We start from the raw sequence: 17,582 nt of genomic DNA, 5'->3' as shown, positions 1-17,582 counted from the left end.
GTTCATATTCTCCCCATTTAAAACCAATGCTTCTTTATTCCTTAAGCTAAATTAATCCTTATAACCAAGTAATGAGTTTACGATTACAAGTCTTCTAATTCATGTATGCTGGACTTTCAAACTCTGACAAACAACAAAAACAAGAGACTGTTAACAATTAAAACTATTAATATAAAGTAGAGAGAATGAAAATACCTTTTTCAAGTTTATCAAGTAGTTCAATCTCTGCAAGCAATTCTGCATTTGTAACAATTGATATGTCACCAAATTAATTAGCATTCTTCATCCACTGCTCTGTGCACATTAACACTTCAACCATATAATGTGTTAAACAGCTTCGATGTGGCTCTATGACCCGACCACTAGTGCCAAAAGCACTTTCAGATGCAACTGATGACACTTGCATTGCAAGGACATCCCTAGCTATTTCTAACAAAATAGGATACCTGCCACTACTGAGCTTCCACCAAGACAATACATCCCACTCTGATCTGATGAAAGTTTTAGGATTTTCCACTTTTTGTTTCAAATATACATCCAACTCATCCTTACCATCACTAACACCTTCTTCGTCAACCAACTCACTATAAGCAAAATCCATCATTTCATACTCCATACTATCAGACATTGTATCAGTAGAATCACTTCTTGCAACATGATCTTGGCTACCAAAAGACGGTTGAGTGAACTGTGATGATGGAGAACTTGATGCATTCTTATGAGCACTATACTCCTTATAGAGAGATATCAAAATAGTGGTGACCGAATCACACATCTCTTTAGCAGCTAAAGAATCTTTCCCATAAAGCTTTTCAAAGCACATCTTAGCAAACTGCATTTTTTTCCTTGGATTAAAGACACTAGCAACTATAAGAAATTTATTAATGTTCTTCATTCTATCCTAGTACTTATCAAATTTCTCTAGCATACCATCAGCTTTTTTGGACAAATCTGAATCTATACTATTGTTTAACGACACCAAAGCCTTTCCTATAGTCACTATCTCACCATAGGTCTTGTAAGAAGCAACTGAAGATAAAGCAGACACAACCAAGGTAGAATTGTAGAATATGATTAAAAAATTAACTAACCTCTCTACAACATTCCAATCTGTCCTTGTAGGCGGTCCTGCTTTTTTTCCCCATTTTCTACTTCATTAAAGTAGTCATTGTATAACTTATCCTCAACTTCCATTTTATCAAATGCTAATCTAAACTTAATGGCTCTTGACAACATTAAGTATGTAAAATTCCACCTTGTTTTGATGTCCAACGGTAAACTTCCTCTAGTCATCTTGCCTGAGACAACTTTCTGTTCAAATGAATCACATCTTGAAGTTGAAGACCTCACATATTGCACTGCATTGCGTATGGCTGCCACGTTATCACTCAATTCCTTGACAATCAAATTGATTATGTGAGCACAACACCTCATGTGCATATTCTCCCCATTTAAAACCAATGCTTCTTTATTCCTTAAGCTGAATTAATCCTTATAACCAAGTAATGAGTTTACGATTACAAGTCTTCTAATTCATGTATGCTGGACTTTCAAACTCTGACAAACAACAAAAACAAGAGACTGTTAACAATTAAAACTATTAATATAAAGTAGAGAGAATGAAAATACCTTTTCAAGTTTTACGATTACAAGTCTTCTAATTCATGTATGCTGGACTTTCAAACTCTGACAAACAACAAAAACAAGAGACTGTTAACAATTAAAACTATTAATATAAAGTAGAGAGAATGAAAATACCTTTTTCAAGTTTATCAAGTAGTTCAATCTCTGCAAGCAATTCTGCATTTGTAACAATTGATATATCACCAAATTGATTAGCATTCTTCATCCACTGCTCTGTGCACATTAACACTTCAACCATATAATGTGTTAAACAGCTTCGATGTGGCTCTATGACCCGACCACTAGTGCCAAAAGCACTTTCAGATGCAACTGATGATACTTGCATTGCAAGGACATCCCTAGCTATTTCTAACAAAATAGGATACCTGCCACTACTGAGCTTCCACCAAGACAATACATCCCACTCTGATCCGATGAAAGTTTTAGGATTTTCCACTTTTTGTTTCAAATATACATCCAACTCATCCTTACCATCACTAACACCTTCTTCGTCAACCAACTCATTATAAGCAAAATCCATCCTTTCATACTCCATACTATCAGACATTGTATCAGTAGAATCACTTCTTGCAACATGATCTTGGCTATCTAAAGACGGTTGAGTGAACTGTGATGATGGAGAACTTGATGCATTCTTATGAGCACTATACTCCTTATAGAGAGATATCAAAACAGTGGTGACCAAATCACACATCTCTTTAGCAGCTAAAGAATCTTTCCCATAAAGCTTTTCAAAGCACATCTTAGCAAACTGCATTTTTTTCCTTGGATTAAAGACACTAGCAACTATAAGAAATTTATTAATGTTCTTCATTCCATCCCAGTACTTATCAAATTTCTCTAGCATACCATCAGCTTTTTTAGACAAATCTGAATCTATACTATTGCTTAACAACACCAAAGCCTTTCCTATAGTCACTATCTCACCATAGGTCTTGTAAGAAGCAACTGAAGATGAAGCAGACACAACCAAGGTAGAATTGTAGAATATGATTAAAAAATTAACTAACCTCTCTACAACATTTCAATCTGTCCTTGTAGGCGGTCCTGCTTTTTTTTCCCATTTTCTACTTCATTAAAGTAGTCATTGTATAAGTTATCCTCAACTTCCATTTTATCAAATGCTAATCTAAACTTAATGGCTCTTGACAACATTAAGTATGTAAAATTCCACCTTGTTTTGATGTCCAACGGTAAACTTCCTCTAGTCATCTTGCCTGAGACAACTTTCTGTTCAAATGAATCACATCTTGAAGTTGAAGACCTCACATATTGCACTGCATTGCGTATGGCTGCCACATTATCACTCAATTCCTTGACAATCAAATTGATTATGTGAGCACAACACCTCATGTGCATATTCTCCCCATTTAAAACCAATGCTTCTTTATTCCTTAAGCTGAATTAATCCTGAAAATTTTTTAAAGCACAAGTGTTTGCAGTTGCATTGTCAACTGTGATCGTGAAGATCTTGTTTATACCCCAATCTGCCAAACATTTAAGAAGAACCCTTGATATAGTTCTTCCTTTGTGATCTGTGATGTACTTAAACCCAATAATTAGCTTCCTTAATCGCCAAGACGCATCAACAAATTGTGTTGTAACCACCATGTAACTAGCACCTGTAGCTTTAGCAACCCATATGTCAGTTGTCAAAGAGACTCTAGGCTTACTAGCAGCAATCCAAGTCTTCAGAGATGCTTTCATTTCCACATACATTTTAACTATGTCTCGAGTAGCTGTTCTTCTAGAATGTGGCTTGTAGAGGTTTACTTTGTTGCAGAAATGCTTCCAAGCAATGCTCTCAATGAATGCAAGTGGTAATTCTGCCAGCACAAGCATCTCGTTTGTAGCCTCCTTGAAGACTTCCTCTGTAACTTTCCCATCCTGCAGTTTTCCTTGATTATTAATCACAGTCTGAGTTTGCTTCTGACACCATGCTATATATTGCTTGCAGATTGCCAAATGATTCTTCAAGTTGGAAGTTCCTGCTGATGGAGCACATCCGTAAGTTTTGTGACAGTAGTTGCACTTGCATTTGTTTACCTTATCCTCTCTTATCGTGTAATGTGTCCACACAAAGGATCTTGTATTGCGCTTCTTATTTGGCTGAGAAGTAGTTCCACCTGAACCCGGAACATCCTTCCTTTTCTTTCCACTTTTCGACATATCTTGGTTATCTTGGTCTGAAAATTCATTCCCATCATTGTTGTGTGGAAATGACGAGGAATCCATCTAAACAGAAGAAGAGAAGAAGTTAAGAACACACCAACGTATATTAAAAGAGGCTAATAACAAATAAAAAGAAGAAGAAGCACATTCACGTTCAATTATATATGACTTATTTTTTTTTACTTTAGCTGGAATCATTCAGAAACATGAGAGACTATTAAAAATTGAATACCTCTTACGAACATGTAATACAAAGAGAAGAGATCGAGTATGCAAATTCTGTTTATTAAGAAGAAAAAAAATATCTAATAAAATGACGACAAGAGCTCCTTTCTTTGCCCAAAAACAAAAAACAGAGCTCCTTTAAAATACATGTTCCTACAATGACGACAAGAGCTACTAAAATGACGACAAGAGCTACAAAGTAAATGTATGTTCCTACAATGAACTTATACAAATCATTACTAATTGGAACTAGTCTCATAACTATGATCTGAAAGGCTAACAACACCAGCAATTGATCTTCCAACCAAAGCTTAACGAGTTTTTTTTTTGTTGATGAAAAAGTAATATGAGTTTCAGATCCATGAAGTTATTTATTCTGCTGAGCAGAGAGTCCTTAACATGTCATATACTTGGGACAAGTGTGTTGTGTTTGGTATTAACATTCAAAAATCCCAACAAGATATTAAATATCAAGTTTTCATAAGAAACAGAGACCTCGGATAAAAAGCACGAGCATGATTTTTTTTTTGTTTCATGTTTCTAAACATGAATAACCAAACAACCCAACACCACAAGCAATTGATTTTCCAAGAAAAGCAATACAAATTTCAAATCAATAAAGAGATTTGTTATAAAATTACAAACAACTCTACTCTCAGATTTGGTATATGAATATAATTAAACCATGAGCTGCAAAGTAGGCAATAACAATCGATTTTTAAACTAATGAAAAAGAAACATCACAGTTAAGAAAAATTAAAGTTCAGAATTCATAGCATACCCGATATCGATTTCAGATCTGTGATGGAGGAACTTAGCCGAGAGTGGGATTTGGGATGCCAGATTGAAATTTAGGGTTTTTATCTTAACTACGCACAATCGAGATTTGGGAAGTGGAAAGATACGCGGCAATATTCTTCGGGATATCAATTGATCTTATTTTTTTGGATTTATGTAGATATCTATTGGATATCGGTTTGGATCGGATATTATCCGATATCCATAAATAATGGAAGCAAAAATCGATCGGATATATCTTCGGTTTTGGTTCAGTTTTAATCTGATTTTTTTGGTTCGGATTCGGTTCGGATTTTCGGATTTGGATTTTGTGCCCAGGCCTATCAAAAACTGTCGATGACGGTTTCCTCTCCGAGATCGGTAACGGACAGAGAGATGACTGAAATCTCGGAGGGGAAGTTAGATTTTGTGGTATAAAGACATGAGCCCAGCCTTCTATCACAGTATGGAAAAAAGCAGGACTGCCGTCTACCTCCTCAGCCAAAGGAACCAAACAAAGCTCACCTCACAGAAGATCTAATTGCTGTCACCATTGAGGTAAATGCTGCGATTGATGTGGTGGAATGGATCATTGATTCAGGTTCCACACGTCACATCTGCAGCCAAAAGACTCTCTTTAAAACTCTTGATGAATCTCATGGTGATAGTGTGTACTTAGGTGATGCTAGTGCTTTGCAAGTTGCTGGAGTTGGTGAAGTTTCTTTGAAATTATCCTCTGGAAGAATTTTAACTTTAACTAAGGTCCTGTTTGTCCCAAACATGTGTAGGAATTTAATTTCTGGTGCTTTGATGATGAATGCTAGGTTTAAGCAAACTTATGAGGCTGGAAAATTAGTGATAACTAAGAATGGGGGGTATGTAGGAAAAGCCTTTTGTAAGGGAAATCTCTTTGTTCCTCAAATAATGAATGAAAGTGCTAGTGCTTCTGCTTACTTTGTAAGTGCTTTGGATACTTGGCATGGTAGATTAGGTCACTTAAATGTGAATTCAATCAAACGTTTAAAGCATGCTAATTTGATTCATGATAACTTAGAAAATGATATCTCAAAATGTGAAATTTGTGTGGAAGCAAAGCATGCTAGAAAGCCTTTTTCATATCCTGTTAATCAAAAATTTGAACTGCTTGAACTTATTCATTCTGATTTGGCTGATTTTAAAATCACCACTAGTAAAGATGGCAAGCATTATTACATTACATTTTTCGATGATTTTTGTAGATATACAAGAGTTTATTTATTAAGATCAAAGGATGAGGCATGTGAAATGTTTATGCAATATAAAGCTGAAGTTGAAAATCAACTAGATAGAAAAATTAAGAGGTTAAGATCAGATAGAGGTGGAGAATATGAATCTGAAATTTTGAAGTCTTTGTGTTTAAAAGAAGGTATTATTCATGAAAGAACTGCACCTTATTCTCCTCAACAAAATGGTATTGCTGAAAGGAAAAATAGAACTTTGAAAGATATAATGAATGCTATGCTTATTAGTTCTGGGTTACCTGATCAAATGTGGGGGAAGCTATTTTATCCGCATGTTATATTTTGAATAAAGTGCCTCATAAAGAAATTTCTGTTACACCTTATGAACTTTGGAAAGGACATTCTCCTAATTTGGGTTATTTGAAAGTGTGGGGGTGTCTTGTTAAAGTTGGGTTGCCTGCTTTTAAAAGGAATGTTGTTGGTTCTAAGACTGTTGATGTTGTGTTTGTTGGCTATGCTTTGAATAGTGCTGCTTATCGTTGTTTGACTTTTAAGCATGATTCTTTGCAATTTGATAGCATGATTGAGTCTAGAGATGTTGAATTCTTTGAGAATGTGTTTCCTTTTCAAAGGAACTTAGATTCTGCTTCTTCAAGTCATTCAGCTAATAGAGTTTCTGCTTCTTCTAGTAGTTGTAAAAGAATTGTTGTTGATGTTGAAGAACCTAGAAGAAGTAAAAGAATGAGAACTGAAACTGAGTTTGGTCCAGATTTTATTACTTTTTTTCTAGCTGAATATGATGAGATTAGCGAAGAATTTGTGTTTGCTTTCTTGATAGAAGAAGATCCAAAAACGTTTTTTGAAGCTATGAAATCTGTGGATGCTGTTTTTTTGGAAAGAAGCAGTTAATAATGAATTTGATTCTGTAATGACTAACCATACTTGGGAGATTGTTGATTTGCCTAGATGGGTGTAAAGCTATCAGGTGCAAGTGGATTTTAAAGAAAAAATTCAAGGCTGATGGCTCTATTGACATATTCAAAGCGAGGCCGGTGGCTCAAGGGTTTGCGCAAAAACAGAGAGTTGACTATTTTGATACTTATGCTCCTGTCACTAAAATTGCTTCCATTCGCATGTTGATAGTTGTTGCATCATTTCATAAATTAGTTGTGCATCAAATGGATATGAAAACTGCATTTTTAAATGGTGATTTGCATGAAGAAATTTATATGATGCAACCGGAGGGATTTATTATAGAAGGTCAAGAAAATAAAGTATGCAAATTGTTTAAGTCTCTTTATGGGCTTAAGCAAGCTCCTAAGCAATGGTTTGAACAATTTAGTAACACTTTGCTAGAAAATGGTTTTGTTTCAAATGAAGGTGATACTTGTATATTTTCTAAAATGCATAAACGTGGATATGTCATTATATGTTTATATGTAGATGATATGCTTATACTTGGCACATCTCTTGAAATTGTGTGTGAAACAAAAGTTTTCTTAAGTTCTAAATTTGATATGAAGAATTTAGGAGAGGCTGATGTTATTCTTGGAATTAAAGTTGTAAAAATTGATTCTGGATTTTCTTTGAACCAGTCTCATTATATTGAAAAGATTCTCAAGAAATTTGGTTATTGGAATGATGAACCTTGTGCTAAAACTCCTTATGATTCATTGTTATTTTTGTGTAAGAATAGAGGAGAAAGTGTGAATCAGTCTAAATATGCGAAGGTCATAGGCAGTGTAATGTACTTTATGAATTGCACAAGACCTGATATTGCTTATACTGTGAGTAGATTGAGTAGATATACTCATAATTCTGGTTCTGATCATTGGTTAGCACTTAATCGTTTAATGCAATATCTTAAGGGGACTATTGATTGGAATTTGTGTTATTCTGGTTCTTCTTGTGTTCTTGAAGCTTATTGTGATGCTAGTTGGGTTTCAGATAATGATGAAGTAAATTCTACTAGTGGCTTTGTATTTACTTTGGGTGGAGGAGCTATAGCATGGAAATCTACAAAACAAACTTGTATAGCTCGGTCTACTATGGAATCTGAACTGATTGCTCTTGAATTGGCCGGTCAAGAAGCTGAGTGGTTAAGAAACCTGCTGGCTGACTTTCCAATGATGGGAAGACCTTGTCCTTATGTGTCCATGAGATGTGATTGTAAAGCTGCGATTGCTGTAGCAATGAACAAGTTGTATAATAGAGAGAAACAGCATATACGTATGCGACATAAGGTGATTCGAAGCTTGATTGAAGCTGGTGTGATATCACTGGAGTTTGTGAGGACAGAGAAGAATCTAGTTGATCCTCATACGAAAGGTTTGTGTGGACCTATGGTTCTGGACACATCAAAAGAAATGGGACTTAAGCCTCTTTCAGGTTAGTTCATTCTGGATACCAAACCAAGAATTTTGTTCACTTTTGATTTCTTGGATCAAATTGGTCAAACGAAGGAATGATCTTAATCTAATGTTAGGTACGCTCCCAGGTTGTTGTCGGTTGGAAGGTTGAGACATATGGTCTCTTAATGATCTTATCCCTGTATGGGGGTGTGAGACAACACACCCTTGATAAGTCACCTAAGTAAGTGTTAAGGTATAGGCTGCCTAAATAGATGAGTTGTTGGCTAACTCACTAGAACACTTATGATGCAGGGTTGTGTTATAGGCATGTGAATAATTTGTATTTGATTTGCGAAACTCTCAAACATTTTTTTTTCTTTTTGTTGATTCAAGTCCTAAGGACATCAACATTTTCTTTCAATTTTAAAACATGTGGGGGATTGTTGCGTATGTTTCATGAAGTGGACTTTTTAGGAATGGGCTTCAGTACCCATTAAACTCTTCTTCTCCAAAAGTACAAGTCAAAAACTGTCGATGACGGTTTCCTCTCCGAGATCGGTAACGGACAGAGAGATGACTGAAATCTCGGAGGGGAAGTTAGATTTTGTGGTATAAAGACATGAGTCAAGCCTTCTATTTCAGTATGGAAAAGAACTTCTTATCTTTTCTGTTTCTTCGTCTCCTTCTTCTTCTTCTAATTTCTGATTTTGAGTTTGAGAGTTTCATCTCTTTTGAATTGAGTGCACAGTTCAATTGAGAGCAGAGTAAACCCTGGAGTGAGCCGTCTTGGTTATCTTGCACCAGGATTAGGCGGTTTTTCGCTCAAGTGCTGTAGATTCTCTACGACTCTGCAACTTAAACTTCTTTGTTCTTTCTCAATTGTTCTGAGTCTGGTTATGTTTCCAACATTATTCAACCCATTCATCTTCAAAATAGTGGTTGAACAAGTTGAACAATTTTACTGTAGGATTAGTATATTTTTTCAGCTTTTTAAGTTGAACGGGCTGAATAATTTTTTCCAATTTCTTCAACCTTTTTATTCGAACAAAGAACAGATAACCAACATGTTTACATCTTATTTTGCTGTAGGATAGTAAGTGTTTGATCCTATCTAACAGATAACCCACACATTTACATCTTATCTTGTAGGATTCGTCTGAACCAGACACGCGTCACGGATCGGCCGACAAGAGAACCCACCACTGACCAACGTTACCGTATGCCGGAAAACTCGTGATGACCGACGCACATCTCTCCGACCGTCGCTGGTACCATTTCTCCAATCAGCCCATACGGAGGCCGCCGTCCAACCAGTACCTAGATGCCGTCCGTACAAACTCCACCGTCCGTACGACCGCCATCCGTACCATGGCCGAGCAATAACAACCAGGAGAACCCCTTCCTCCACCTGAAATCAGAGCCGTATTAGCTGAGATACGCACGCAAATGGCCCAACTTGGGGAACGAATTCAAAGGATCGAGACGGGACAGCGCCAACAAGTGATTCGTGCACCACAAGTTCCGAACCGGCAACAACGCCATGGCCCCGATCCAGGAGGAACGTTCGACGAGGACGACCAGCGGTACAGAAGAAGGTGTCGCCACTACGAGGACGATCAAGTCGATGACCGACCTTACCAACCGGTGGAGCCGGGGCATAAGATCACCGCTCCAATGTTCGCTGGCAAGGTAGATCCGGAAGCGGACCTAGATTGGGAAGGGAGGATGGACAACATTTTCGCCTGTTACAACTATCCCGAGGCCAAGAAGGTCGCCTTCGCCGCAGCTCAGTTCACAGACCATGCTCTCATATGGTGGGACCGGAGTGAAGCTGATCGAAGGAGAAACGGAGAACGAGCCTTACCACACTGGGAGGCCATGAAGAATGATATGAGGCACCGCTATGTGCCACCACTGTACCCCCAAGACCTTCAGCGAAGGTTCCGCAAGATCTTGCAAGGAACCAAAAGCGTTGAAGAATACTACGAAAAGTTTGAATCTCCGCAACCGGTTGGAGATCGATGACACCGAAGAAGACATGATGGCACAGTTTTTAGATGGCCTTCAAGATCGAATAGCAAGGAAAGTGGAGCGTATGACGTATAACTCGTTCGACGAGCTCCTACATGTCGCGATGCAAGTGGAGCAACAAATCAAGAAGAATATCAACAGCACCAACCGTGCTCGCGCTCAAGGAACGCCAAGTTGGTCACCAAACTCGTCGCCAACGGCCGGTAGTAATCACTGCCAGGATAAGTCCAAGGCCATTGCTGTTGATTCACGGTTCAAGTCAAGGGAGCCGGCCAGGGACGCACGCCATGAATCAAGGCCGTAATAGAACAAAGAGAGAAGCCGAGATATTGTGTGTTACAAGTGTCAAGGTCGAGGTCACTATGCCCGCGTACCATGACCATTACCGCATCCGGAGAAATCGAGTTCGTGAATGGTGATGAACAAGACGAGCCAGACGACGCCTTGGAGATCGAAGAGGCCGTGGCCAAGCCAGACGAGGGAGAACTACTCATGATCCGACGAGTTCTCAACACTAGCCAAACACCGGACGATACGCATCAGAGAGACAACATATTTCATACGCGTTGCACTGTAAGTGGGAAGGTTTGTGGCTTGATCATCGATGGTGGATCTTGCACTAATGTTGCAAGTTCCTACATGGTCAAGAAATTATCTCTTAATACCACAAACCACCCGAAACCCTATAAACTCAAATGGTTGAGTGACAAAACCGTGATTCATGTCAATGAACAAGTCACGGTTCCGTTTAGTGTGGGTCCTTACAAAGACCAAGTCTTGTCTGATGTGGTGCCGATGCAAGCTAGCCACCTCCTTTTGGGGCGTCTATGGCAGTTTGACAAAAGGACCTCTCACTGCGGCCACACCAACCAATATTCTTTTGTGCATGATAATAAACGTATTTGTTTGAAACCTTTGAGTTCTGCGTAAGTCAGTGAAATGCTAACGAAATTGTCTAAGGATCCGACCGCTAAAATAAACTCTTTGATCAATGCTAGTGTTGTTTGGAGATCACTTAGTGACTCCACTTGTCAAGTGTTATTAATAGTGTTTAAAGATGTTGTGAGTGCAGAACGTGAACAAGACGCCGTACCGGCCGTGATCAAGTCACTCCTACCGCGCTATCAGGACGTCTTTCCGGAAGAACTACCGCACGGCCTACTACCATTGCGAGGCATTGAGCACAAGATCGATCTCTTACTCGGCGCACAACTACCTAACTGACCCGCGTACCGCGTGAACCCCGAAGAGGCTAAGGAGCTCGAGTGACAAGTCGCGGATCTTATGAAACAGGGCTACGTGTGAGAGAGTCTAAGCTCGTGTGCGGTACCGGTCCTGTTGGTTCCAAAGAAAGATGGGACGTGGCGCATGTGCGTAGATTGTCGAGCAGTGAACAACATCACCATCAAGGACCGCCATCCGATCCCACGCCTGGACGATATGCTTGATGAACTAAGCGGTTCCACCATCTTCTCCAAGATAGACCTTAAAAGTGGCTATCATCAAGTGAGGATGAAAGAGGGGGATGAGTGGAAAATCGCGTTCAAAACCAAGCAAGGTTTGTACGAATGGTTGGTAATGCCATTCGGTTTGTCTAATGCTCCCTCCACCTTTATGAGATTGAAGAATCATGTTCTTAGGGCTTACATTAATAAATTTGTGGTGGTGTGCTTTGATGATATTCTTCTTTATAGCAAAAGTCTTGAAGAACATTTAGATCATTTGTCCTTAGTCTTGAACACTCTTAGGGAAAACAAGCTTTTTGCTAATTTGAAGAAGTGTGTGTTCGGAGCTACTGAACTAGTGTTTCTAGGCTTTGTTGTGAGTGCGCACAGGCTTAAAGTGGATAACGACAATATCAAGGCCATCGAAGAGTGGCCAATTCCGACCAACATCAGTCAAGTTTGAAGCTTCCACGGCCTGGCCAGTTTCTATAGGCGGTTCGTGCGAGACTTTAGTTTAGTAGCAGCGCCACTCACCGCCACCATCAAAAAGAATATTGAGTTCAAGTGGGGACCAGCACAAGAGGCAGCGTTTCGCGAACTTAAGAAGCGGCTGACACAAGCACCACTACTCGCCCTTCCCGATTTCAACAAAACGTTTGAAGTGGTGATGCGTCCGGAGTAGGCATCGGTGCAGTTCTGACGCAAGGAGGCAAGCCTATTGCGTATTTCAGTGAGAAGCTCAGCGGACCGACGCTCAACTACCCGACAACCGACAAGGAGCAGTACGCCTTAGTTCGCACCATGGAGACTTGGCAACACTATCTTTTGGCCAAGGAGTGCGTCATTCACACCGATCACAAGACATTAAAGCACTAGCGCGAGCAGACCAACCTCAAGAAGAGGCACGCCAAGTGGCTTGAGTTTATTGAAACTTTCCCTTATGTTATCAAGTATAAGAAGGGAAGAGAAAATATGGTCGCCGACACCCTTTCCCGACGCCACACGCTGATCACCACCATGGACGCGCAAATCCTCGGGTTTGAAAGCATCAAGGACGTTTACGCCACCGATCCTGAATATGCGGAGTGTTATCGAGAGCACAGCAAAGGCAACTACACCAAGTTCTATGTACATGATGGTTTTCTGTTCAAGGGAAGGCGGCTATGCATCCCAAGCGGACCGATGAGGGAGTTACTGATGAGGGAGGCACAAGAAGGTGGGCTTACGAGTCACTTTGGCGTGGCCAAGACAATAGCTGTTCTAAAGGAGAATTTCTATTGGCCTAAGATGAAGCGCATGGTGGAAAAGTTCTGTGGCCGTTGCATCCCGTGCAGGGCGGCCAAGTCAACTACACGTCCTTATGGCCTCTACAGCCCACTGTTGATCGCCTCAAGCCCATAGGTTGACCTATCAATGGATTTTGTCCTTGATCTTCCTCCATGCGGTAAGAAGGACAGTATTTTTGTCATAGTGGATCGATTCTCCAAGATGGCTCACTTCGTACCGTGCAACATGACCAACGACGCCACCAATATCGCTAGTCTGTTCTTCCGCGAAGTAGTAAAGTTGCACGGCCTGTCCCGCACAATCGTGTCCAACCGAGAGCCCAAGTTCCTTGGAAATTTCTGGAGAACTTTGTGGAGGAAGCTAGGCACGCAGCTTTTGTATTCTACCGCGTGTCACCCGCAGACGGACTGCCAAACAGAGGTCGCCAACCGCATCCTTAGAGCATTACTACAGACCACTATAAGCGGTAACAGGAAAAACTGGGTTGAGTGAGAAGTCGTCGTTCGAAGTTGCATATGGTTTCAAACCTCTTACCCCCATGGACGTGCTACCTTACCACCTAGCGATGTAGTGAACCAAGACGGAGAAAGCAAAGCCGAGCTCGTGAAGAAGACTCATGCGGACGTCAAGGCCAGCATCGAGAAGCAAACCGAACATTATGCGCGGACGGCCAACAAAGGCCACAAGACCATGGTTTACAAGGAGGGCGACTTGGTGTGGCTACATTTGCGTCCAAAATGGTTCCCATTGAAGAGAAAAGACAAGCTAAGCTCGCATGGAGATGGCCCGTTCCGAGTGCTCGAGAGGATCAACGACAATGCCTACCGCCTCGAGCTACTAGGTGAGTATTTGACATCGACATCGTTCAACGTTTCTGACTTGGCCTCGTTTGATGCAGGTACCGAGGAAGATGTTTTGAGGGCAAAACCTTTTCAAGAGGGAGGGAATAATGGAACCTGGGATGATGGCCCGAACCAAGACGTGTACCAAGACGGAACCGGACAGGAAGACGCTGACGCGGCCGCGACCGAATCAAGACGGCCATCGACCCTTGCACCAAATCTAATGCCCGGAGCGACCATAAGGAGCCGAACAGCAGCCAGGGCCGCCAAAAAGAAGTGTTTCTTGTTTGTCCAAACATTTGTCTGAGATCAAGAAGAGTTCGAGCATGGAGTCATTCAAGCCGCCAGACGGCCGACCGAGGTTTCTTTCTCGGTATTCACCATTACGCAAGGGTGAAGACCTCCAAGTCATTAAGGGGAATAGTACTCTTTTTCCTACCTTGGATTTGTCCCATTGGGTTAAAAAAGAGGTTTTAACGAGGCTACGAACCTTAGTGCATGGTCACGGGCGTGGACCACTCCCGGCCACGTGGCCATCCTATCTTTGTTTTCTTTTCTTATGGCCGTTGTTTTTAAAACTTGTTTGGGACGCTGCATTTTCATTTTGGCCATGTTTTTATGGTTTAGGGATCTCCCTTGTAATGGCTAGCCTATTTAAAGGACCTAGGCCCAAAAATGTAAAGGAGACTAGTAATAAAAATCAAAGTTGTTCCTTTACTCTCGTTTTCAGCGATTGATACAAACCCTAGAAGCTTCTCGAACCGGGTTCGAAATCTTCTAGCTTAGCCGTATCACAAGGAGATCCATCCCTTGCGTGTCGCTACATCGATCCACCTTCGACCTTTATCAGTCGAGAGTCTAACGAGTCGAGCATCTCCTCGTGAACCTCTTCCGCCTCTATCCTCATCGTACTGAGAGCCTAGCGATCGAGTATCTCTTCGTGAACCTCTCTCCACCGTTCTGTTTGTTTGTTGGAGCCGTTCAAGTCCGATTCCTTCAGTTCGCGTCCCGTCAGTACGTTCGTCGGTCATGGCCGTCGTACCAGGTCACATCACATATGGTCTCTTAATGATCTTATCCCTGTATGGGGGGTGTGAGACAACACACACTTGATAAGTCACCTAAGTAAGTGTTAAGGTATAGGCTGCCTAACTAGATGAGTTGTTGGCTGACTCACTAGAACACTTATGATGCAGGGTTGTGTTATAGGCATGTGAATAATTTGTATTTGATTTGCGAAACTCTCAAACATTTTTTTTTTCTTTTTGTTGATTCAAGTTCTAAGGACATCAACGTTTTCTTTCAATTTTGAAACATGTGGGGGATTGTTGGGTATGTTTCATGAAGTGGAATTTTTAGGAATGGGCTTCAGTACCCATTAAACTCTTCTTCTCCAAAAGTACAAGTCAAAAAACTGTTGATGACGGTTTCCTCTCCGAGATCTGTAACAGACAGAGAGATGAATGAAATCTCGGAGGGGAAGTTAGGTTTTGTGGTATAAAGACATGAGCCCAACCTTCTATTTTAGTATGGAAAAGAACTTCTTCTCTTTTCTGTTTCTTCGTCTCCTTCTTCTTCTTCTTCTAATTTCTGATTTTGAGTTTGAGAGTTTCATCTATTTTGAATTGAGTGCACAGTTCAATTGAGAGCAAAGTAAACCCTGGAGTGAGCCGTCTTGGTTATCTTGCACCGGGATTAGGCGGTTTTTCGCTCAAGTGCAGTAGATTCTCTACGGCTCTGCAACTTAAGCTTCTTTGTTCTTTCTCATTTGTTCTGAGTCTGGTTCTGTTTCCAACATTATTCAACCCATTCATCTTCAAAATAGTGGTTGAACAAGTTGAACAATTTTGTTGTAGGATTAGTATATTTTTTTAACTTTTTAAGTTGAATGGGCTGAATAATTTTTTCTACCTTCTTCAATCTTTTCAATGCAAATAGTGAAAATTGGTTGAATATTTTTTTTCAACCTGTTCAATCTCTTCAACCATGCAACCATTTGCACCCGAAGAAAAGAAACAAACAATTTTGGTAGCCAAAACATCAAAAATAAATAAAAATTCTTTATCTTTTTGTTCTTCCCAATTTCTTCTAATTATTACGGTTTTTTTCTTCTCAGTTTTTCTAATGCTTGCTCACCAATTACACCTAAAGTATTTATTGAATTTATAAGGCTTATTATTTATATGTAATAAATTTTATTTGAGATTCGTAGTCCTAGGGATGGGCAAAGTTACTGAACCAAATGATTTTTAGCTACCAAACTGAACCAAATTCATGAAACCGAACCTACACCAAATTTAACGAACACCCGGTTTCATTGTTGACAAAGAAAAGCAAATAACATAAATCAAAACAACGATACAAGCCAAAACTGCAAAACATCAATACTTAAGTCGTTGCAGACTTTTTAAATATTATACTTTTAGTAACTTAATACTAATATTCCCAGGACATAGCAAGTCCTTTTCCTAACACTGGATCCAGCTAAGCAGTGTAATAAATAATCTAGTTTAAATTTGCTTTCTGAGTACTTTATATTTGTTTTATGTGCTTTTAAACTTTTAAGATTTTCCTATATAAGTATAAAAGAAAGAAAGTGGAACAACCACAAATAACGTGAAAGATTGGTCTTTGCTAAACATTTTATAAATGGGCGTGATGTCGAGTATAAATAAATAAGATTACCCTTTATAGAGTCTTCAGTCTTTTATCCCAAAGTCCAAACATAAAAAATAAAACGCGTAAACCTTAGAACTTAATAATAATCACAAGACAATTCCATCGAAGGGGTTCATGACCATTGATCTAGGTTGTGAATAACTGGGAGAAGCCATAGTGATTGGTGAGCTTATTGTCAGCAATAAATAATGGAATATTAATGACTACGAGCATCTGGCTGGTGGTTAGTTTAACTGGTTTAAATTCCTTATTATGATAGTAAATAAATGTATTCTCAAGTCTTTTTACAAAGATTGAGTTTATGTTCCATACTCCATACATGAACTATAACAACATGAATATGGTTTAAGAGTTTAAGAGTTTAAGATATATCGAGGTCTAAGAAGACAAAAATAGAATCCCTCATTTTAAAACTCGCAATTATGTATAATGATTCCTGCATTTCACTAATCATACTTCTAGGTACATAAAAATGTATACAGTTAAGGTAACTCCTTAGCGATACATCAAAATCTGAGCAAGTGGCTAATGGAAGGACGGTCTAATAACGTTTAAGATAACGTTTTATGTTTGGAAGTCACGAAAGACTCATAATTAATATGCTTTTATAATGGGGTCATAACAATTCAGTCAGGACGGTGGATGGAGTTTTTGACAATGTTTTTGGTCCACTCATATCTTATGGATTCGTTTTAATGAGAGTAATACTAATACTTGACAGCTGCAATGAATTTCCTAGAATATTCATTCGATAACGTTATTGATAATTTGAATTTTTGGCCAAAAACAAATTTTGGGATGTTAAAAATCTTCAAGAAAATGTTTTTGGCATGTGGAACTTGACAGAAAATCTGGCTCGATCTTAATCTGACTTTAAAATCTCTGTAATGTAATTTGGTAAGTAATTAA

Source organism: Camelina sativa, chromosome 5 (genome assembly GCF_030686135.1).
Source record: "Camelina sativa cultivar CO46 ecotype springtype chromosome 5, ASM3068613v1".
In the NCBI taxonomy this organism is placed as follows: Eukaryota; Viridiplantae; Streptophyta; class Magnoliopsida; order Brassicales; family Brassicaceae; genus Camelina; species Camelina sativa.
This window is presented reverse-complemented; position numbering follows the sequence as displayed.